The 23,974-nt window shown below is 37.3% G+C and overlaps 1 pseudogene; it reads right to left on the reverse strand.

Annotated features, from left to right (window-relative positions):
• LOC118837338 overlaps window positions 1–23,974 on the reverse strand; it is an 88,031-nt pseudogene that overhangs the window by 26,732 nt on the left and 37,325 nt on the right.

The following is a 23,974-nucleotide window of genomic DNA, read 5'->3' on the forward strand; positions in this document are numbered from 1 at the left end:
ATGTTTGTTTTTGACTACCTCCAACCCCATCTACCCTCCCCTCCATCATCCTCCAATTTTTTTTTTATCTTCTTCCCTCTTCTTTCCTGTGGGGTAAGATTCCCAATTGGGTATGTATGGTATTCCCTCCTTAGGCCAAATCTGATGAGAGCAATGTTCACTCATTCCCCCCTCATCCGCCCTCTCCCCTCCTCCCACAGAACTGCTTCCTCTTGCCACCTTTATGGGAGATAATCCATCCCATTCTATCTCTCCTTATCTCCCTCTCTCAGTATGTTCCTCTCTCATCCCTTAATTTGATTTTATTTCTTTTAGATATCTTCCCTTCATCTTCAACTCACGTTGTGTCCACTCTCTCCCTCTCTCCCTCTCTCTCTCTCTCTCTCTCTCTCTCTCTCTCTCTCTATATATATATATATATATATATATATATATATATAAACATACACATACAGATATATACATACATACACATTCACCCATATATATACATAAACATATATGTATGCATATTCCCTTCAGCTACCCTAATACTGAGGTCTCATCAATCATACACATCATCTTTCCATGTAGGAATGGCAACAAAACAATTCACCTTTAGTAAGTCCCTTGCAATTTCTTTTTCTTGTTCTTTTTCTTGATTACCTTTTCATGCTTCTCTTGATTCTTGTGTTTGAAAGTCAAATTTTCTATTCAGTTCTGGTCTTTTCACTGAGAAAGCTTGACAGTCCTCTATTTTACTGAAAATCCATATTTTGCCTTGGAGCATGATACTCAGTTTTGCTGGGTAGGTGATTCTAGGTTTTAATCCTAGCTCTATTGACCTCCAGAATATCGTATTCCAAGCCCTTTGATCTCTTAATGTAGAGGCTGCCAGATCTTGGGTTATTCTGATTGGGTTTCCACAATACTCAAATTGTTTCTTTCTGGCTGCTTGCAGTATTTTCTCCTTGATCTGGGAGCTCTGGAATTAGGCGACAATATTCCTGGGAGATTTCTTTTTGGGATCTATTTGAGGAGGCGATCGATGGATTCTTTCAATTTCTATTTTGCCCTGTGGCTCTAGAATATCAGGGAAGTTCTCCTTGATAATTTCTTGAAAGATGGTATCTAGGCTCTTTTTTGATCATGGCTTTCAGGTAATCCAATAATTTTTAAGTTATCTCTCCCGGATCTATTTTCCAGGTCAGTGGTTTTTCCAATGAGATATTTCACATTGTCTTCCATTTTTTCATTCCTTTTGTTCTGTTTTATAATATCTTGATTTCTCATAAAATCACTAGCTTCCACTTGCTCCAATCTAATTTTTAAAGTAGTATTTTCTTCAGTGGTCTTTTGGACCTCCTTTTCCATTTGGCTAATTCTGCCTTTCAAGGCATTCTTCTCCTCATTGGCTTTTTGGAGCTCTTTTGCCATTTGAATTAGTCTATTTTTTAAGGTGTTGTTTTCTTCAGTGTATTTTTTGGTATTTTTTTTGGCTCTCCTTTAGCAAGTCATTGACTTGTTTTTCATGGTTTTCTCGCATCCTTCTCATTTCTCTTCCCAATTTTTCCTCTACTTCTCTAACTTGCTTTTCCAAATCCTTTTTGAGCTCTTCCATGGCCTGGGACCAGTTCATGTTTTTCTTGGAGGCTGTTGGTGTAGGCTCTTGCACTTTATTGACTTCTTTAGGCTGTATGTTTTGGTCTTCTTTGTCAGCAAAGAAAGAATGCAAAGTCTGAGACTGAATCTCGGTGCGTTTTCGCTGCCTGGCCATATTCTCAGCCAACTAACTTGGCTTTTGAGTTTTTCAGTGGGGTATGACTGCTTGTAGACTAGAGAGTTCTATGTTCCACGTTTGGGGGGGAGGTGCCAGCTCTGCCACACCAGCACTGCTCCTTCCCCAGCCCCCAACCCAGACTGGGCTTAGATCTTCAGCAGGCCGTGCACTCCTGCTCTGATTCGCCACTTAATTCCTCCCACCAGGTGGGCCTGGAGCCGGAAGTAACAACAGCTGTAGCTGCCCCACCTCCGCTGCCCCCGGGGCTGGAAGCCGAACTGCGAACTCCTTCTACTCCTGCATCTTTTCCCACTAACCTTCTCCGCAGTCTTTGGTGTTTGTGGGTTAAGGAGTGTGGTAACTGCCGCAGCTCACTGATTCAGGGCACTAGGGCCCCCTCTGCCTGGCTTCTGGTCTGGATGGTCCACGCCGTTCAGGCTGGGCTCTGCTCCACTCCATTCCCAGCTCCCAGCTCCCGGCTCCCAGCTCCGTGTGGGATAGACCTCACCCAGAGACCATCCAGGCTTTACTGGGCTGGAGCCCTGCTTCCCTCTGCTGTTTTATGGGTTCTGCCATTCTAGAATTGGTTCAGAGCCATTTTTTATAGGTTTTTGGAGGGACTCAGTATGGAGCTCACACTAGTTCTTGCTTACCAGCCGCCATCTTGTCTCTGTCCCCCATTGGCTGCATTTTCACTCAATGTCCCCACCACTGCCATTGTCACCTCTAGGCTGATTCTCCCCCTACTTCCATGACTCAATAACTTCTCCTTTAAGGTTCATGCTATTCATATCTATGATCTAATCAAAATCCAGCTAGCTGTTGTCTGTTCATCCTTAGTTTTTGAAGGCTCCCATTGATATCTCAGGCTGATGTCTTCACTTGCATGTGAATTGGATTTAAATAAAGCTTTGTCATTCAGCCCTTTAAACTGTGTCAGACTCTTCATCATCCTATTTGGGGCTTTCTTGACAAAGATATTAGAGTGTGTTGCCATTTCCTTCTCCAGTTCATTTTACAGATGAGCAAACTGAAGCAAAAAGGGTAAAGTGACTTGCCCAAGGTCACGTAGCTAGTAAGTTTCTGAGGCCAGATTTGAACTGATGAAGATGATTATTCCTGATTCCAGGCCTGGTGCTGCTTTATCCACTGCATCACCTAGCTGCCCCTAACTGAGGCAGTGTTGTACAAAGTCATCAGCCTCATACTCTTTCCCAGAGATACTGAAGTCCAGTAGTAAGACTTGAAATGGCCTGGGAGGCAGTGGATGACCTTGGTGTCTTTGATGACTGACCAAACTCTAATCTCTTCACAACACCTGATTGACTGCTCTCATGGTTGTTAGAAAAAATTGTTCTCATTCACCTATTTTGCTGGGGGAAGTCTTCACATGCCTGAGGTAGACATCCCCTAATTCACTGATGGGTATAAGGCCCATCACTTAGCCTAGTTTAGCCCTTCTGCCAAGACAACACTAGAATGTGGCCATTGTGCATGCTACAGATTTTTGGAGGCACAAGTGAGAGTTGGGTGACAGGTGGATACCAAACGTGAATTAGTTGCCCTGGGGCTTGTCAAGCCCTCCCACCATATACCCAGTGAACGACCAGGTCACTCACCTTCTTTGCTCAATGAATTTGGCTCCTGGTTCACGATATTTTTTTTTCTCCTTCCAAACTCATGTTCCCATTCTTCAGGACTGCCACATGCATGTTGATTTTCCCTCAAACACTCTGTTTAGTTCCTCAACCTTCTCACTTTCATGAGCTACTCCTTCAGTCCACCTCTGTTATACACGAAGATGGTCATACCCTTAATTTTGCCCATCCACAAATGCACCACCTCCATGTTGAAGAATTTTGAAACCCTCTTATCTGACTATAATCTATTTTTTTTGTTGCTGTTTTTTACCACTGCCTCTTCCTTCCCCTACCAAACTGTTCTTTGTCCACAAGAAGACCCCTCAGTTCTCTCTCAAGTCATCACCCCTGCTCTAGTCTCTCTTCTTGTCCCCACCTTGATGCCTTGAATCACTTCAACTCAACACTCTCCTGTCCTCTGGAATCCCTAGCCCCCTTTTAATATTGTTGTTTATATCCTATCAAAGCTTTGGATCACTCCCAACATCTATTACCTTTGTTCCTACACATATATTGCTGAACAAACATAAAGAAAATCATGTAATCATTGTGATTGGGTCCACTGCAAATTTATGTTACAAAACCTGAAATAGGCCATTACTGCTGCTACACACTGCTGCCATACCTCCCTTATCGATTCTCTATACCTTTATCCATACTTCTTCCATATTTTATCATCCCTCCTCAAACTTGCCATTGTTCTCTCTCCCTCTACTCCTTCATCTGCTTCATATTTTACAGAAAAAAATGAGGCCCATATGTTTTATTTTCTCTCCTCTTCCTCATTTTATATAATTCATATGCCTTCTGCCACTATCTTCTACCTCACCCCTGTCTCATGTAAAGAGGTGGATTTACTCCTTCCAAAGGATAATTCTTCTACCTGTACAAGCAATCTTATTTAATACCATCTCCTTCAACAGATTGTCCCTTCTGTCATCCTCACTCTCATTTATTTTTAATCTGTCCCTGTCTACTGGCTTCTTCCCTGTTGCATACAAACATGCCCATGTCTCTCTCACCCTCAAAAACACCTCTCTTTATCCTTCCATTCCTGCTAACTCTCATTTTATATTTCTTCTGCTTTTTCTGGCTAAACTCCTTGAAAAGGCAGACTACAATATGTGCTTCCTCTTTTCCCCTTATTCTCATCTTAACTCTATATGGTCTGGCTTCCAAACTCCTTGTTCCACTGAAACTACTCTCTCCAAAGTTCCCAATGATCTCTTAATTGGCAAATCCAACAGGCTTTCTTTTTTTTTTCTTTTGACTTCTGTTTGCGGTGTAAAGTTGATACTGAGCTCTAGCCTTTCTATCAAGAATACTTGAAAGTTCTCTGTTAAAGGTCATTTCCACCCTCAGGATTATACTTAGTCTTTCAGTGAATTATTCTTAGGTAAAACTTTTGTTGTTTGTTTTTCGATTGTAGTATTTGAAATTTTCTCTCTTTTGTATTAATTTCAACAGAGCCTGTGATCTTGAATGTGGATACTTCTTACTTGTGAGTTCAGCCCTGAATTTGAGCTCTGGTATTACAGGTGTTTTCAATTTGGAATTGTTTTAGGGAGGTCACTGATGGATGCTTTCTCTCTGCAGTTTGTACTTTGGTTCTAATTAAGCACAGGAACTATAGATGTACATATAAAACGTATATATATATATATATAATATCAGTGTATATGTGTGTTTATATATATATATATAATTTTAATTATTATATATAATTTTAATTATTATATATAATTTTAATTATGAAATATATTGCAATATATCCTGTAAAATTGTATATAAATAATTTGCTTCATGATATTCAGATATTTTATTTGATGATAATTTCTTTTTCAAATTTCTTTTTTTATTTTTGACACATACTAAAACTTAAATACATAATAAGAAAAGAAAAAGAAACATTGTAAACTTAAATATAAAATAAGCAAAGAAAAAAATGTGCACAGCAGAACATAGGAGAGGATTCAAAATATATAGCAATAGCTTGTCATTTCAAGAAAGCCTATATACTAAATACTGTGGATTAAGTTGAAAACTGTCCATCTTTGCTTCCTTGTAGGTTTTCTTTTATTCTCTGCTATACACATTTTACTTTGTTCTCTTTTCCATGCCAAGGCTACAATTGAGCATGTATATATTTATATATAAGTATTGATATACACATACATGTATACATATATACATATACATACATATATAAGCATATACTTTCCCTAAGAGCTTGTACTCCTAGTCTTTTTATGTTTGGGCATATCTCTTATTTCCTATTTCTCCTAACTCCTCTGTTTTACTTCTAGCTGCTACCTTGCCCTCCTATTACTTAACCTACCCTCACTCCCACAATCTTTCCCTTACCCTCCCATTGCCCTAAATCTAAACACCCTTTTGTACACCCCTTTGACCTATTCCCTCCCCCACCCCTCTAAACATCCCTCTCTTGTTCTCCCATTCCCCTAAATCTAAACACCCTTCTATACATGTCTTTTCATCTGTTCCCTTACCCTCCCCTCTAAAGATTTCTCCTTTCTCCTTTCCTCCCCTCCCTACCCCCTTAGAGTTTTATTTCTTTTTCTTTTAATTTAGAAGACTTTTATACTCTTCTAGATGTATATATATTTCCCTCTCTTAAAGCCATTCCTGATGAAAGTAGGTTTCCAGAACTAACAAGCCCCTTCCCTATCCAATTCCTTTGTATTGGTTTTTCCTCTTGTACCTCACTGGTATAGGATAATTACTCTTTTAGCTGTTCTTGAATGGTTTTACTTTTTGAAGTCATATCATACTCAGGTCTACCCCAATCTTTATTATATGCTACCTAATTACTAGCAACAATCTTAGACATAGGTTTGACATTTTCCATATGTAAAAGGTAAACATTCTATCCTTATTGGGTCCTTTGTAGTTGGTCATTAGTATGTACTTTATATTTCTCTTGGCTCTTGTATGTCAAATCGTCTGTTGAGTTTGTGATTTTTTTTAACAGAGTCCTCAAAGTCTGACAGTTGATCAAATGTATATTTTTTTCCATTCAAAATTAATCTTAGCTTTGCTGGGTATGATATTTTTGGTCAGAAGCCCAACTATAGTGTTCTAAGACTTGCAATCTTTTAGTGTCTCCAACACTCGGTCTTGTGTAATTCTAATTGTGGTACCATCATATGTAAATTGTTTTTTTTTTTTGTTTCTTGTAATATTAATTGTAATTTCTAGGTACTCTGATGATTGTTAAATCATATCCCCTCTTCTTTTGCTATTCTTCAGTCTTTCAGTTGGGTTTCAATTTTTCAAGATCTCATGGACCATACTGTCCCTGGGGTTTTCTTGGCAAGATACTAGAGTGGTATTCCATTTGTTTCTCCCATGGATTAAGGCAAACAGAGGTTATGTAACTTGCCCAGGGTCACACAGCTAGTAAGTATCTGAGGCTAGATTTGAACTAAGGTCTCCTTGACTCCAGACCCAGTACTCTATCCATTCAGCCATTAAGCTTCCTCTCTTTCCTGTTTTAGAAATTATTTATTTTTGACAGTAAACACCTTATATTTTCTTCTGTTTGTCACTACTTCTGCTTTGTTCTAATATTTTTTATTGTATCATGGAGTTACTGAGTTGCATTTACTATATTTTCATCTTTAAAGGTTCTACAAATTAGGTAAAGGTTTCTACATTTTGTTCTAAGGTATTATTTCTCCTACTGATTTATTTTTCAGAGCTCTTATTTCATTTATAATTTCATTTTTATCTCTTGCTTCATTTATTCCTAATAATCTTGTAGTCCCTTTGGCAAAGGCATTTTTTTTCTCCTCTGAAGCCCAGTTTGTACACATTTATGAAATTATCCTCTTTTTCTGAGTTTCCCTCTTGGGTACCCTATAAATCATAGTATATCTTCATTATATAATCAGAGTTTTCTTCTATTTATTCATATCTCTTGCTTCAGTTTATGGTTTTGAGCTTTGTGCCAGGAGAAAACTCCTCCCCTTCTCTCATTCTTTGCTGAGATAGTCAGGTCTGCTTTGGCACTATCCCCAAAAGCCAGAGGTCCTGATGTTAACTTCCACTCCCTTCATGTGTTTGATCAAGTGCACCATGGGCCTTTTCCCTCCTGTTTTCTGGATCACTTTCATTCAGAGTACTCCAGGCTTCAGGCCTGTTTACCTTCTAGCCTTTCTCCAAATCCCAACACAGGGGAAGATCCCTCTCTAAGTTACTCCAGGTTCTTATCTGTCTTTTGTAGCAGTCCTGACCTGGATGGAGACGATTACTATTGCTAACTGGATTTCTTACTCGTTTTGCAATTTGGTACCTCTTTTTTTTAAACCATTCTTAGAATAGATGTGGGAAATCTTAGCTCCTAATTTTCCTATCACCATAAATAAGTTATGAAGCAAGGAACAAAGAAAATAAGCAAAGAAATGTGCTTATAAATTCTAAATAAAAGAACAGCATGGACAGAAACACAGAGTTTGTCATTAAGAAGAAGGTGTATAAAGAAATGGAAGAAATTTAATGTGATTCAAATGGCAGTACTGGATACATGTCATGACCTCATTTCCCTCATCTAGCTAGAATCTTAGTTTACAGATGCTCCCTTAAGGTATAATGTTGCCACGATTTTCCTAAGCTTTCCAAATATTATAAATCCTCCAAAGCCTGTGAAAGAAGACATCAAGGATTTCCCTGCCCTCCACTTCCCCTTACAAACTCATAACAACACATCAATCTGCTAGTGTTGAAAAGGACTTTATTGTAGCATAATTGAGGAAGTATAGCTGAAATATGCAATGTTCTATATCTACAATGCCTCACCTTTGCAAAGAAGGGAGGATGATGCATTTTTACATCTCTTCTCTTGGCCCAAGTTTCAACATTCAAATTGTATAACATTCAGTTTCATTTCTGTAGTGGAAAACATTGCTGTCTTTCTTCTTTTGATGCATGTTGTTGCAGTATTTGTGAAGGATCTCATTCTTCTTACTTTACTTTGCATCAGTTCATGTGTCTTTCCACATTTCTCTGTATTCTTCATATTTATTGTTCCTTTTCAAATAATAACATTCTATTACGCTCATGTGCTACAATTTGATTGCCAATTCCCAATTAATATTTTGTTTTATGTACTTTGCTACTTCACAAAGTTCAGCTCTAAATTCATAATCCTAAAAATTAATCAACAAGTATTTATTAAGAGCCTACTAAGAGACACTGTATTTGTTACTGTACTTAGTATATAAAGACAAAAGAGAAACATTCCCTTTTCTCAAGGATCTTCCATTATATGAGGTATACACATAGTAATTTGTGTGTGACACAAATTATAGCAAAGGAATCAAGAAAAGTCTCACATAAGAAGTCATACTTGAGCTGAACTTTTTGGTAGGGCATTGCAGGCCTATATCCCATTACCTAGAACAGTGCTTCTTAAACTGGGTCATGATCCCATATGGAGTGGTGAAAAATTTGGCAACAGTAAGAAGTTTCTGAATGCACAATGACCAAAAATTAATTAAAAATCAAATGTCTAGTGAATCAAAAGTATTTCTGATAGTACTTGCCCTCAGGCCATGAAACACCAATGAGCACTGCTGAAAGGAGAAAAGAAGTTGTGAGTGGGAAAAGTTTAAGAAGCCTTTGCCTAGAACCTCCTAAGGACTCATGGCTTCCACTACTTCCTATCCTGATAACTTTGCCCCAACGGGGTGCTCTCTTTTCTTTTGTCTCATTGCTCCAACCTGAGTTAGTCTAGGAAAAGATCAAATATCCAAGGTCAAACTTAGGTATGGATCATATAGATGGACCCAGATGTCTCCAAATGCTATACTAGCACTCAACAAACAACATGGTTAATGGCTATGGAACAGACCATTTATTTTACCCATCAAGGGGCTAAAAACTCAAAATATGCCACAATCAAGTATGGAATAAAAAGCAATTCATGCAAAGATATACAGATATGAAATGGAATATTGTAATTTGAAGAACCAGTAAGGAAATTTGGATAGTCCATCAAATGTGTGAAGGATAATAATGGACTAACCAAGCAAATTATTCACAGGCTCAGGCCTGTGCTTCCTTATCCCTTTATTGTTTTCCCCGACTAACTCACTCTTTCATCATTAATCTAATTTTTTCAGTTAGGCATGCACGACAACATTACTCAATCTAAATTGACAAATATAAAAGGGATAATAAAGACTGGTTGCTTTCCTTGGTTTTCAGTTAGTGATCTAGCTACTTCCTCATCTTAGGATTATGGGTGATTGTCTTTGTTTGGGCCTCTGCATGTTAGCATCACTATAATAATAAAAAATTGTTTAGAATAAAGCTTTGCAAGCATATTCTTCTATGTATGCCCCCATAATCTCTGCAGAACTATTTTACCATATACTGTTTTGTACAACAAAGATATAAGACCTTATTGGCACATGGAACCAGTCTATGGAAAGTTCCAGTTGGGTGGCTTCATTCATTTATAATCTAAAAACTAAGAAATAATCAATGAAGACTCTTCCGTAGTAGGAGTATGTGAAGATAGGTATCTAAGGGTGTTTATGGAGTGGAGAGAACAACCTGAGATGTAGCAGGAGTTGAGAGTAAAAAGGTAAGTCAAGGCCATTTGGGTAAGAGCTTCAATCCTTAACATAAACATTCACAAAAACTCACACCTGTAAAACTGCTTAGGATTGCTAGATAACCTCAGTGGAAAAATATAGCTGGGGTTCAGAAAACTATATTCTTTTTTTCTAGAATCACTTCCATGGTAATTTTCCCCAGAATGAGTTGCTATGGTGATGCATGCTTTGAGCAGTCCTAGAGTGAACCTAGATAATATATGATTACCTGGAATTGGTACAGTAGGTTAAACAAATGTTATTACTGAAATAAAATGAAGGATTATATTTTTGAACAGAAATGACCACTAGGAATGCATCTCTCTGTACTTTGCTCTGCTTTTCAGTACCATCAGTAATTGTTATACTCCTACCCTTTTCTCTGATGCCCTCACACATTTTAGACATGAATTCTTCAGAAAGCATAGCAGCAAAGAATCAGCTCCCTCATATTCTCCATTGTTCTCTTCCAGGAATCATCTAGGCCTAGGGATTATAAGGAACATTTTACAGAGTAAATGGAATGCCCTTTTGCTTGACATGAGTTCCAAAGAGAACAATGAATCCCATCATCTAATTCCTCTGTAGCTATCTCTGTCTCTCTAATTCTGTCTATGTCTATCTCTGTCTTTCTAATTTGGTTCTCTACATTTCTGTGCCTTTGTCTCTCTAGCTCAGTTCTTTATATTTCTGTGTTTCTGTCTCTGTGTATTCTCTTTTTGTGTCTCGCCTGCTGAATCATTGTATCAGTAAGGCAAGATTCATGATATCCATGGCGACCATGAATATGCCTGTGTAGTTCAGAATCACAAAGTATAAAGGATTCTCTATGTAGAAGGTAGAAGAAATAAAACATTTATTCAGACACCAGAGGATCAAAGCCCAGAACCAATAACCCCAATTTGACATATCAAGTTGTATTCCAAAGCCACTAAGTCCACCTCAATGTAACACCAAGTAAATTATAACACAATATTATAGCAATGAGCCAAGTCATCCTTTAACCTTCCCCACTTCTAGGGCCTTCCTGTAAACACTCACAAAGCCTAACTGTCTGCTTGCCTGCATCCTCTCCCCTCTCAGTTCTCTGGGCTCTGCAGCTGTCTGATCTACACTCTCTACTCTGCACTCTCTCCATAGTGCTCTCATCCCTTCCCAGCTCTCTGAGTTCTGTAGGTCTGTAGGTTCTGTAGCTCCTGAGTTCTATAGTCTCTAAATTCTATAGCTTGCTAATCTCTGAGCTTTCTGCAGATTCTGAGTTCTATGGCTATCTTCTGGGCATATATGCAATCCTTAGGGCCTGAGAGCTTCACACCCAGTCAGGGAAAGGGTATAGGCCTGGAGTTTAGCAATTAATAAATAAAGAGTGTAGGTCTGGGGCTTGGTACTTAGTAATTAAAGAGTGTAGGCCTGCCCACAAACAAACCTCTAAACAAACTTCCCCCAAGTAGCCCCACCTGAGGCCTATTGAATGGTCAGGAAAGATCTTTAATCACTAATTAGCATCACAATAATAATATAAACTTAGATGGAATAGAATTGGGTTGACCGTTATTTGTATAACAAATATATATCTATATCTGTGTATATGTTTGTGTGTGTGCATTCATAGTTCATTCTTTGTAAGCAAGAAGAGAGGGCGATGGCAGGATATTGAAGCAGATGTTGGACAGTGATCTGGAGAGGTATGATCAAGCAGGGAGGGCAGACAAATCACTTTTCAGATTCACTGAAGCCTGTCCTCAAGCATTGTGACAGTAATGATCAAGATGGCTAAGAAGCCAGTCAAGCTTAATAAAAGGCTTGGTGAGCACTTTTAAGGCAGGAAGGTGTTCTTTCTGAGCCAAGACTTAGGACCAATAGAGAGTCTAAAAAGTGTAATCAACATAAAAGACACCTTAGCTAACTGTAGATACTAATCAAAAATTAATCTGCACATACACAAAGGATGAAAAGTGCTGGCCTTTCCTTGCCCCTTTAACCACACCAACTCATTTGGACCATAATCATTGTTAGTGATCTTACCTTCAGAGTACAAGGGTATTTGTTGTATTCTACGCTTCCAGTCATTGCTGAAGTTGATCTAAGAATAGGATCTAAAGGTAAAAGGATGAGATGCCTTGGCCAAAGACCACATCCTGACTCATGACCTTTACTTGTTTCTCCTTCTCCCTGAGTAGCCTCTTATTCTTCATTCCCTACTGTTATCTAGCAAACACAAGCAGTCCTAATTTACAAGTTTACAGTGCTATGAGGGAATTTCAGACTACAAATGTCAACTATAGTTCCTTTTTTTCTTTTCTCCCTTTGCTTATCCTGAAAACTGTTAGTGCTATGCTTCTGCAAAGTTATTTTGTTTTTTAGGGCCATTGGATCACAGATTTTGAGCTGGGAGAGGCTTTAGAGATGATCTAACTCAATTTAATTTTACAAATGAGGAAGCTGAGGCCTGTCTGGGGAGGTTAAGTAAATTGCCCAGGGTCACCTAGGTTGTAATTGGCAAGATTTGAATTCAGGACCTCTGATTTCAAGTTCAATATTATTTCCATCACATCATTCCTGCCTGTATAGATGTTATTTGATTCCAAAAGAATGCAAGAAAAAAGGAAACTATACATAATTTTCTTTGTATTCCAGCACCTGTCCAAGTATCTTCGCAAAGTGATCCTTTCAAGGAAAATTTGTGACATCAGTCAAGTATATCTTTGGGACCCCTAGTTGTTTCTTTCTTCATAAAACGTCAAATATAAAATGATCACTCTTCCCTCTCTCACTAGCAACCCTTCTTTCTTTTCCTTCTCTCCACTAAAATACACAGGAACCCCCTTATCTCTTTCTCTTCCTTTTTACAGCTCCTAATTTGGAGATGTCTTCTTTTCAAAGATCACCCTAGAGCTTTCACAGTGATTCAAATAGTTGCCTGGTCACAAAGTTATTTGTATCAGACCAGTAATTAAGAGAGGTCTAAAATGAGCATGTTAAATTTCAGTTAACATGTTAAAATATTGCTCTTTGGGGTAAAAAAGTTTTTCTTTGTCTTACATCAAAATATTTAAAATAGTACATAAGAACCCATATGTATAGTACATTTTATCACTTAAACTTGAGCGCTTGAGCGATTGGTCCTCAATCCATAATCCCTTTAGGATGAAGGGGAATAGCTTTTGTGGGGATAATACTGCTATATTTCACAATTCAATACTTGGTAGAATTAAATTAAGTTATTATTTTGAAAAATGGCTTTAGGGAAAGAAATAATTAACCCTCTGGTGCTGGAGACTTTCACCCTCTATCTATTGCTGAATTATACTTGTTGTTTTGGGAGGCGGGGGTTGATCAGTACTAAAAGCAGAGTTTCTGCACAGTCATTGCTGATTTGTTCAGCAAGTGTTTACAGAGTACCTCCTCAGTGCCAGAGCTGAATAGACTTAATGTGGTAGACAGGAGTGGGTATCTGAAATCACAGGATCTGATCCCAAAAACTAAAGAACTTGCGAAGTTGTATTAAAGTAAATCTTAAAAGGTGACTATTTTATTTTTTAAATCTTTATTAATTGATTTAATAATTGAATATACACCAATATATTTAAATATTTTAAAAGCTCTTTTTATAAAAACAAAAAAAGAACTAAAATTAATATTATTTGGGAAATGGCTAAATTGTGATAAATAAACATAACAACATTACTGAGTCATGAAAACAATTAATTATGATGAATAAAGAGGAGCACAGGAAGGTTTATATGAACTGATGCAAAATCTATAAAAATACTACACAGTGTCTGAAATGATGTAAATGAAAAGAAAAAATTAGAATTGAATGGTATATAATTACATTAACTAGTTTGGCCATGAAGAAGGGATAAGAAAATGCAACATTCCATTTCACACCACTGTCTTGCCTTTGAGGTAAAGAGAGAAAATGTCCTTCTATCTTCCCAGGTCTTCTGCCTGCTCTGTATCCTCCTGGGGAAGAGTAGAAACATCTTTCTATCTCTCTACATGTGCTGCCTGTTCTCCAACCTCCTAGGGGAAGGGGAGAAATGTGGTCTATTGCCTACAAGCCTTCTGCCTTTGAAGTGAAGGGAGCAAAATGTCCTCTCTTGGGCATATCAAAGGATAGGAGAGAAAGCCACAAAAATCTAGGTGTTTTAATTCAGGGTACATTTTTCAAACAGCACAACATCATTGTTCAGAAGAACAAAGAATGCTTTTCAGGTGTGACCTCCAGTTAATGCATGAGCCTCCTCGCCTTGGAACAGTTTACCACCATTCACCATGAAATATCCCTCCACAAAGTCCCACTGGTGAGTCTTTCCTGGAACATCCATTTTTGTGGACGTATGAAGGCTGGCCTTCCGTCATTCTTTTCCCTGTTCTATTCTTGGTTTCCTCTAGACTTCAGAACCATTCCTCCATGCCAGGTACCTTCATTCTTTCCCCACAACAGAAACTCAATCTTTTCATTTCTCTTTTTTTAAGGTGGACAATTGGGAGTAACATTATTTATTTTTTATTTATTTTTATTTATCTAATATTTTTAGTTTTCAGCACTGATTTTCACAAAAGTTTGAATTACAAGGTTTCCCCCCATTTCTACCCTCCCCACCCCACTCCAAGATGGCATATATTCTGGTTGCCCCATTCCCAAGTTAGCCCACCTTTCTGTCACCCCACTCCTTCCATCCCCTTTTCCCTTACTTTCTGGTAGGGCAAGATAGATTTCTACACTCCATTGCCTGTATATCTTATTTCCTAGTTGCATGCAAAAACTTTTTTTTTGAACATCTGCTTTTAAAACTTTGAGTTCCAAATTCTCTACCCTCTTCTCTCCCCACCCATCCTCCCTAAGAAGGCAAGCAATTCAACATAGGCCACATGTGTATCATTATGTAAAACCCTTCCGCAATACTCATGTTGTGAAAGACTAACTATATTTTGCTTCTTCCTATCCTATCCTCCTTTGTTCAATTTTCTCCCTTGACCAAGTCCCTTTTCAAAAGTGTTTGCTTTTGATTACCTCCTCCCCCTATCTGCCCCCCCTTCTATCACCACCTCCCCTTTTTATCTTCTTCCTCCTTCTTTCCTGTGGGTTAAGATACCCAATTCAGTGTGTATGTTATTCCCTCCTCAGGTCAAATCTCATGAGAGCAAGATTCACTGATTCCCCCTCACCTGTCCCCTCTTCCTTTCCTACAGAATTGTTTTTTCTTGTCACTTTTATGTGAAATACTTTACCCCATTCTATCTCTCCCTTTCTCCCTCTCTCAATATATTTCTCTCTGATCCCTTAATTTGATTTTATTTTTTTTAGATATCATCCCTTCATATTCAAGTCACTCTGTGCCCTATATATACATATATCCCCTTCAGCTACCCTAATACTGAGGTCTCATGAATTATACACATCATCTTTCTATGTAGGAATGTAAACAAAACAGTTCAACTTTAGTAAGTCCCTTATGATTTCTCTTTATTTTGCCTTTTCATGCTTCTCTTGATTCTTGTGTTTGAAAGTCAAATTTTCTATTCAACTTTGGTCTTCTCAGTGAGAAAGCCTGGAAGTCTTCTATTTTGCTGAAGATCCATATTTTGCCTCGATGCATGATACTCAGTTTTGCTGGGTAGATGATTCTTGGTTTCAATCCTAGCTCCATTGACCTCCAGAATATCATATTCCAAGCCCTTCGATCCCTTAATGTAGATGCTGCTAGACTTTGTGTTATCCTGATTGTGTTTCCACAGTACTCAAATTGTTTCTTTCCGGCTGCTTGCAGTATTTTCTCCTTGATCTGGGAGCTCTGGAATTTGGCAACAATGTTCCTAGGAGTCTTCTTTTTGGGATCTTTTTCAGTAGGAAATGGGTGGATTCTTACAATTTCTATTTTACCCTCTGGCTCTAGAATATCAGGGTAGTTCTCTTTGATAATTTCTTGAAAGTTGATGTCTAGGATATTTTTTGATCATGGCTTTCAGGTAATCCAATAATTTTAAAATTATCTCTCCTGGATCTATTTTCCTGGTCAGTGGTTTTTCCAATGAGATATTTCATGTTGTCTTCCATTTTTTCATTCCTTTGGTTCTGTTTTAGAATACCTTGATTTCTCATAAAGTTGCTAGCTTCCACTTGCTCCAATCTAATTTTTAAGGTAGTATTTTCTTCAGTGGTCTTTTGGACCTCCTTTTCCATTTGGCTAATTCTGCCTTTCAAGGCATTCTTCTCCTCATTGGCTTTTTGGAACACTTTTGCCATTTGAGTTAGTCTATTTTTTACGGTTTTATTTTCTTCAATATTTTTATGGGTCTCCTTTAGCAAGTCATTGACTTATTTTTCATGGTTTTCTCACATCACTCTCATTTCTCTTCCCAATTTTTCCTCTACTTCTCTAATTTGCTTTTCCAAATTCTTTTTGAGCTCTTCCATGGCCTGAGACCAGTTCATGTTTTTCTTGGAGGCTTTTGATGTAGGCTTTTTGACTTTGTTGACTTCTTCTGTCTGTATGTTTTGGTCTTCTTTGTCACCAAAGAAAGATTTCAAAGTCTGAGACTGAATCTGAGTCCATTTTTGCTGCCTGGCCATGTTCCCAGCCAAGTACTTGACCCTTGAGTTTTTTGTTGGGGTATGACTGCTTTTAGAGTATAGAGTACTTTGTCCCAAGCTTGAGGGGCTGCACTGTTGTTTTCAGAGCTTTTTCTACACAGCAAGCTCTGCCATAGCAGAGCTCTTCCTCCCTCAAGAACCGCCAACCCGGATGGTGATTCAGATCTGAGCAGGCTCTGCAGTCCTGCTCTGATCTGCCACTTAATTCCTCCCACCAGGTAGGCCTGGGGGTGGAAGAAAGTGCAGCTGTACTGCTGTAGCTGCACCACCTCTACTGTCCCTGTGGCAGGGGCCAAACTAGGAACTACTTTCACTCTGTCCTCTGCAGTATTTTCCCAGAAACCTTCTCTGTTGTTTTTGGTGTTTGTGGGTTGAGAAGTCTGGTAACTGCCACAGCTCACTGATTCAGGGTGCTAGGGCCTGCTCTGCCCAGCTCCTGGTCTGGTTGGTCTGGGCGCAGCCCACACTGGGCTCTGTTGCTCTGCACTCCCAGCTCCATGCAATAGACCTTACCCAGCAACCATCCAGGCTGTCCTGGGCTGGAGCCCTGCATCCCTCTGCTATTTTGTGCATTCTGCAGTTCTAGAATTTGTTCAGAGCCATTTTTTATAGGTGTTTGGAGGGTCCTGCAGGAGAGCTATAGGCACATCCCGCTTTCTAGCCTCCATCTTGGCTCTGCCCCAAAAGGTGACTATTTTAATGATTCTATATGAAGTATAAACATATTCAAGTATATTAGAAAGGGAGTAACTATGTGGGACAATAAATAATTAGACAGGACCTTGGGTGACTCTTAAAATACAATAAAACAGTTTGAGAAAGAGGTCAGTTAGAATCATTCCACCTAACAGCATAATTTCACAAAGATGCCACCTCCATTATGAGATGTACAGTACATTGAGGGATAGAAGGAGAGGTATGTTGACCCTGACTTCAAAAGAGACCTGAATTCAAATCCCATCTCTGATGTTTACTGGCTTAATGACTAAACAATTTGCTTAACCAAATTGAGACTCAATTTCTTCATCTATTGTGCTAGAATAACAATTCCTATAGTACCTACTGCATAGGGTTATTGGGAGGCTCAAATGAGATAATATTTGTAGAATGCTTTGTAAAACATAAAGTATAATACATATATATGCCAGTTATTATTATTATTATTATGGATCTGGTTAAGATACTGGATTATTTCAAGTGATAGAGACATAATAGGGAAAGGGAGAAGAAAATAGATTAAGTGGGAATGTGTGGGTAGAATTCTAGGAACTTTGAAGCCTGGATTTGAGATTAAAAGCAGTTTTTAGGAATATGTAGGAAAGTAATGGGAAAAAACCACTTGAAAAAGATCATCCTTAATCTATTGGAATAAAGGATGACTGAAACTTGAAATTAAACCAGATAAGATGAATTATTCTGCTTTCCATCTCCATATTCCTTAAATTCAACCATTGCTACTATTTGCCTTATTGTTGTAAATTATGTTCAGAAGTGAAGAGACCCTGTCTGAAATGACCTTGGGCAAGGTTTCAGAGTCCATTCTCATTGGTACTTCATCATACCATTGGCTATAATTATTTCCTAGATTTTGATTCCTGACCCAATGTTGTCTAGTTTCTTTGTATAGGTTTTGATCACCAATGTAAATTACTACCTCACTGGATTCCAGACCTATTGCCTACTTTAAGAAGAACTACACACCATACAAGCTTGTCTCGGCACATCCAGGCTCACCTTTTTGTTCTATGCTCCTAACTCATTGATACCAAGGCTTTAGCCTGACAGTAGAAGGGCTCTTCAATGACCTGGCCATCAGTTCATGGGAGTAGTATCTTGACAAAATATTTGTGTTCCCTGGACAAGGTTTGTCAATTTCATTCTGTGTGCTAACAACTATAGACTAATGGTTGATATGTACCCAATTTCAATCAATCACTTGATATCAGTTTGCTTTTATAAAGAGATAATTACTAATCCAAATAGAATCACCAGTATCTGGTAATAGGGATAGCAAAGCCTGAAATTTTTTTTTAAGTATTTCATGGCATTGTTCTGAGGATCTAATGAGATAGTGTATGTAAATCATTTTGCAAAATTTGAAGTGCTGTATGAGTGTTAGTAATGTTTGCATTACCACAATAACCACTGACATCATCTCTCCCAAGCATTCTCCTCACAGGAAATAATGATTTTTCATGTAGAAAAAACCAAAACTCAGCAAAATGTGTGTTCATAGCTTGGAGAATGTCTGAAAAAATGTGGCATATTTATGTAATGGAATATTACTGCATTATAGAAAGTAATTAATACAGATTAAGAGAAATCTTAATTTCTGAGAAGAATTATGTGAATTTCTATGTGGTAAACTGAGCAGAACCAAGAGAACATTTAACATGCTGATCAAAATAATGTAAAGGAAAACAAGTTTGAAAGGCTATAAAATTGTAGTCAATCCACTGACCAGTTATCACTTTATAAGAGTGATGGTGAAATGTGCTCTCCACTACTTAGTAGAGAATCAGTGGCTTAGAGTTGAAAAATGGGGCATATTTTCAAATACGGTCAACATGTGTATTTTTTTTCATTGCTTGACTGTACGTATAACCTATATGGTGATTGCTTTTGTTTTCAGAGAAGAATTTTAAGTGGATAAAAATAAATATAAAAAAGAAAGAAAAGGTGATAAATAGAATATTTAAAATACATAAAAGGAAAAAAATAGCTGAGAAGAGAATACAAAGATGCCAATTTTTGTTACTACTATTTTAAATTTAACACAAATTTTAAAAACCAATAAACATTAACAAAAGTGTTTGGTTCCCTAAAATATTATTTGTTCTTGTTCTTTGTTTATTGAAATGTTCATATTTATGGAGGATATCTAAATTCACAATACAAAAGAAAGTATAAAATACTCTCTTAGATTATCCTCTGTTCTCAAGCATTATTATTTCAAAGGGATTAAGCTTGTTCTTGACTCCAGAGGGCACAGCCAGGAGCAGTGGGTAACCTTCTATCCAATTATACTTTTAAACCAATACAAATGCACATTGTTTCCTTTCTCCTCCCCCCTCCCAATTGGGAAATAAAGAAAAAAAGACCTCTGTTACGAACATGTATAGTCAAACAAAACCAAATTTTATATTGATCACATTCAGAAAAAACACAGATGTATAGTATATTTCATTGTAAGTATTAAGGCTGGTCATTGCATTAGTCAACATTCCTGAGTTTGTCAAATATGTTCATCTTTACAATGTAATTGTTGTTTTTTAAAATTGTTTTCCTGATTTTACTTTTAAATATGAATCAGTTCATGTAATTATGGATTAATCTTTTTTCTAAACTTTTTGTACTTTAAAATCCCTCCTGAACTGTTCTATCCAAGCACACTGACTTTCTCTTTCTGCCTTACATGTGTCACTCCATTTCTTCTCTTTGTCCTTCCTTGTGCCATCTATTCCTCATGTCTGCAATGTACTCCTGTCTTATTTCTGACTCAAAGAATCCTTCTCTATCTTAAAGATAAAGCTGAAGTATTTTCTTCTATTTGTATATTTTTTCTGCATCCCTTAAATTTGTGTCTTCCCTCTCAAACTACCTTTTAGTAAACTATTCTGTATTGTGTGTGTGTATGTAATGTGTATATATGTGTACGTGTCTATTCTATGTTTATTCATATTATTTATCATCTATGAATCTATATGTATCCAATTGTTGGTTTTCTTATTAGAATGTAAGCTTGAGAATAAGGATTATTTCAGTCTTTATATTCATATCCCCAGCACATAACAATATTCTGAACATAGAAGACATTTAATAAATGCTTGATAATCTATTGATTTATTAATTGGTTGAGCAATTTATACCTCCTTATCATCAGGTTGGACTAGATGATTTCTGAAACCCATTCTAACTCTGAAATTCTGAAATACTGTGATTCTATTCTATGATATGCCCCCAATTCTGCCTCTGAAATTCTCAAGTAAAAAGACCATATCCCCTTCAAGTCATTTCTCTAGCATAAGAAAAATTTCTTGAGAGCAAGGAATACCTAATTTTTGTTTCTGTATACCTTGTGCTTCATATAATGTAGCCTCTTAATAAATACTTGTTGAATTGAATTAAAAGTGATCATTCTCATCCTACCAAATCCAATTATAAGTCTGATATATCTAGATTGTCTGTCTCCATAAATGAAATTAACTTGAAAAATTTTAAGTCTCCAAGAAGAGCCCTGTGTCAGACATCCTGAATTTCACTATTCAGTTTCAGTTTCTACATAAAGATTTGAATTATATTCTAATTTTCACTTTCCTATTGCCTGTTACTTGATTATACTGTCTTGTGATCATTTCTTAAAGTTTTCAAGCTTTTTTTTTGGATATGTTTTCAGTTTGTTCTATATTCCAAGTACTGTTAAAGAAACTTTGCTTGAATTGCTTGCAGAGTGATCCTCTTCTCAATTGCAGTCGATAAACCTCTTGTTTTCTAATTAGTTACAGTGTCTCTCAGACACCTTACTGGCATCAATCCATTATTTTCTATTCCCAATTTCACTTACCACTCAGAAATCTTCTAAATCTATTTTTTAATTAATTTGAGTCAAATTTGTCTAATCTGTCTTTATAATTCATACTCACAATCCTGAATAATTCTCGCTGCCCTCTGATCCACCTTTTTGATCTTGGCCATGTCCTCCCTATTTTATGGAGATTAAACTTAAGCTTAACATTTTAAACACAGTCCTACCTTCATTTTAATAGGACAAATCAGCTAATCTAGTTACAAAATAAATATTACATTTCTGTCCCTTTTCTCCTTTCATAGTTTGAAAATGTTTGGTTAGACATCTAATTCTAACAGGAAGTTTTAAAATGTGAAGTTATATATTTTATCAACTTTCCTGGCTAAAGTACACCTAGTGGTTAATGAATGTTTAACAAAGTAATATATTTTCCTTTCTGGAAAATTTCTCTTATCAGTCAAACTTTTTAGATAGATGCTGTCCCTAAAAGAATCTTCCAGAACATTAAGATAAAAACTAGTTAGATAAAAACTGAATAATTAGCCTAATGGTCAACCAAAGCAAACATGAATCTTTTGCGAGCTCTTTTAAGTACTTTTTTGAGGTATTTATAGCTTTAAAGATACATATACATTCATACATATACACACACATATGTATATGGATAATGTTTGATCCATCCATACATAATATATGTGTACATATATATGTATGTATGTATGCATGTAATGATATATGTATAAGAAAGTTGGATTGGGAATGAAAGAACAAACAGTCCTGGATTCCTCAGTGCCAACTCTAACTTTTTTTCCTTTTCCTCACCTCCAAATCCAATAATTTTCCAAACCTTGTTCAGTTCCCACTAAACTTCTTACTGGAATAAACAGGTCCACTCCAATTCATTCATATTGCCTCTTCCTAAATTGATGCTTTTATCTATTCTCACTAATTGACTTTTTATTAACAATTTTCAAATTGATCTTTCATTGTATAGTCTTATTACTCACCAATTTGTCAAAATGATGATTCTAAAGCATATGTGTAACTACAGATGCCAAGATGACAGAATGAGAAAAGAACACCCAGAAGTTCTTTCAAATACCCCTCCAAACAGCTAGAAAACCACCTCAGAATTCATCTAGGAGCAGGGAAACAGCTTACCAGTTTGGCAGGAAAGGTCTGTTTCACCGAGGTGGGAGGAGAACAAGGTCCAAGATCAGCAACAGCAGCCAGCTTCATAGCAGGGGGCCTGCAGCAAGGTACCAGGACTGGGACAATCCACCAGCTAGGTCCTACCATTCTGCAAACCAGCAGACCCCTAGGCAAGTGAGCAGTCTGTGCAGCATGGCAGGGCCCCACCTCCAACAATAACACCACCATCACAAGCCACCAGCAAGAACTTGACCCCATTGCTGACCAGTAGTGAAGCCCTGTACTGGGGCAGGCCAATGGCAAGGCCCCACCCCTGGGACTTACCAGCAAGGAGACTCTGTTTTCATAGCAACCCTGCAGCAGCAGTGCCCTACCCCTGGCACAGATCAACAACAACATTACTCCTTTAGGACTAGCCACCAGAAAAATTCTGTTACCATAGCAATCCAATAGGAAGGCCCCACCCCTGGGGCAGACCAGCAGCTAAACCCCACACCCAGGGGAGTCCAATAGGGAAGCCCCACCCTCAGTACAAGCCAGAAGGGAAGCCTACCCTACAGTGAAAGCAAGTAACTAAGCCTGAAACCCAGTGAAAGACAGTAATAATACCCTGAGCCCCAGCACAAGAAGCCTGGGACAGTACAGGACCAGAACTCAACTCTCACATAAAAACACAAAGTCACAAAAAAAGACAGAAAAGAATAAACAAAAGACAAAAAAAAATTGGCTATAGAAAGTTACTATGGTGACAGGGAAGATCAAGGCATAAATTTAGGAGACAATAGTATCAAAATGGTTACATGTGAGGCCTTAAATAAAAATATAATTTGGTCTCAGGCCTAAAAAGAATTCCAGGAAGAGCTTTAAAAAGGATTTTAAAAAGCAAATTAAAGAAGAAGAAAAACTGGGAAAAGAAATGAGAGCACTGCAGGAGAATCATGAAAAAAGAGGCATGGGAAAAGATATACAAAATTTACTGAGGAAAATAACTCCCTAAAAAACAGTATTGGACAAATTGAAAAGGAAGTATAAGATCTAACTGAAAAAAATAATTCTTTAAAAATTAGAATTGAGAAAGTGGAAACTAATGACTCTATGAGACAACAAGACATGATAAAATAAAATTTTTTAAAAAGTAAAAAAAAAGTAAATGTGAAATTTCTCACTGGAAAAACAACTGACCAAGCAAATAGGTTCAGGAGAGATAATGTAAGAATTATTGGACTACCTGAAAGCTACGATAAAAAAAAAGCCTGGAAAACATCCTTCAAGAAATTATCACAGAAAACCAAAGGACAAAATAGAAATTGAAAGAATTCACAGATCAACACCTGAAAGAGATCCCAAAATGAAAACTCCCAGAAATATCAGAACCAAATTCCAGAGCTCACAGATCAAGGACAAAGAATTACAAGAAGCCAAAAAGAAACAATTCATATTGTGGAGCTACGGTTGGGATTACATAGGATTTGGTAGCTTCCACACTAAAGAACTAGAATATACCAGAAGGCAAAGGAGTTAGGATTACAACCAAGTATTACCTACCCAGCAAAATTGAATATAGTCTTTCAGGGAAAAACATGGATATTTAATGAAGTAGAAGAATTTTGAGAATTCCTAATTAAATGACCAGAGCTGAATTTAAAAAAAATGACATTCAAAAATAAGACTGAA

Source organism: Trichosurus vulpecula, chromosome 2 (genome assembly GCF_011100635.1).
Source record: "Trichosurus vulpecula isolate mTriVul1 chromosome 2, mTriVul1.pri, whole genome shotgun sequence".
In the NCBI taxonomy this organism is placed as follows: domain Eukaryota; kingdom Metazoa; phylum Chordata; class Mammalia; order Diprotodontia; family Phalangeridae; genus Trichosurus; species Trichosurus vulpecula.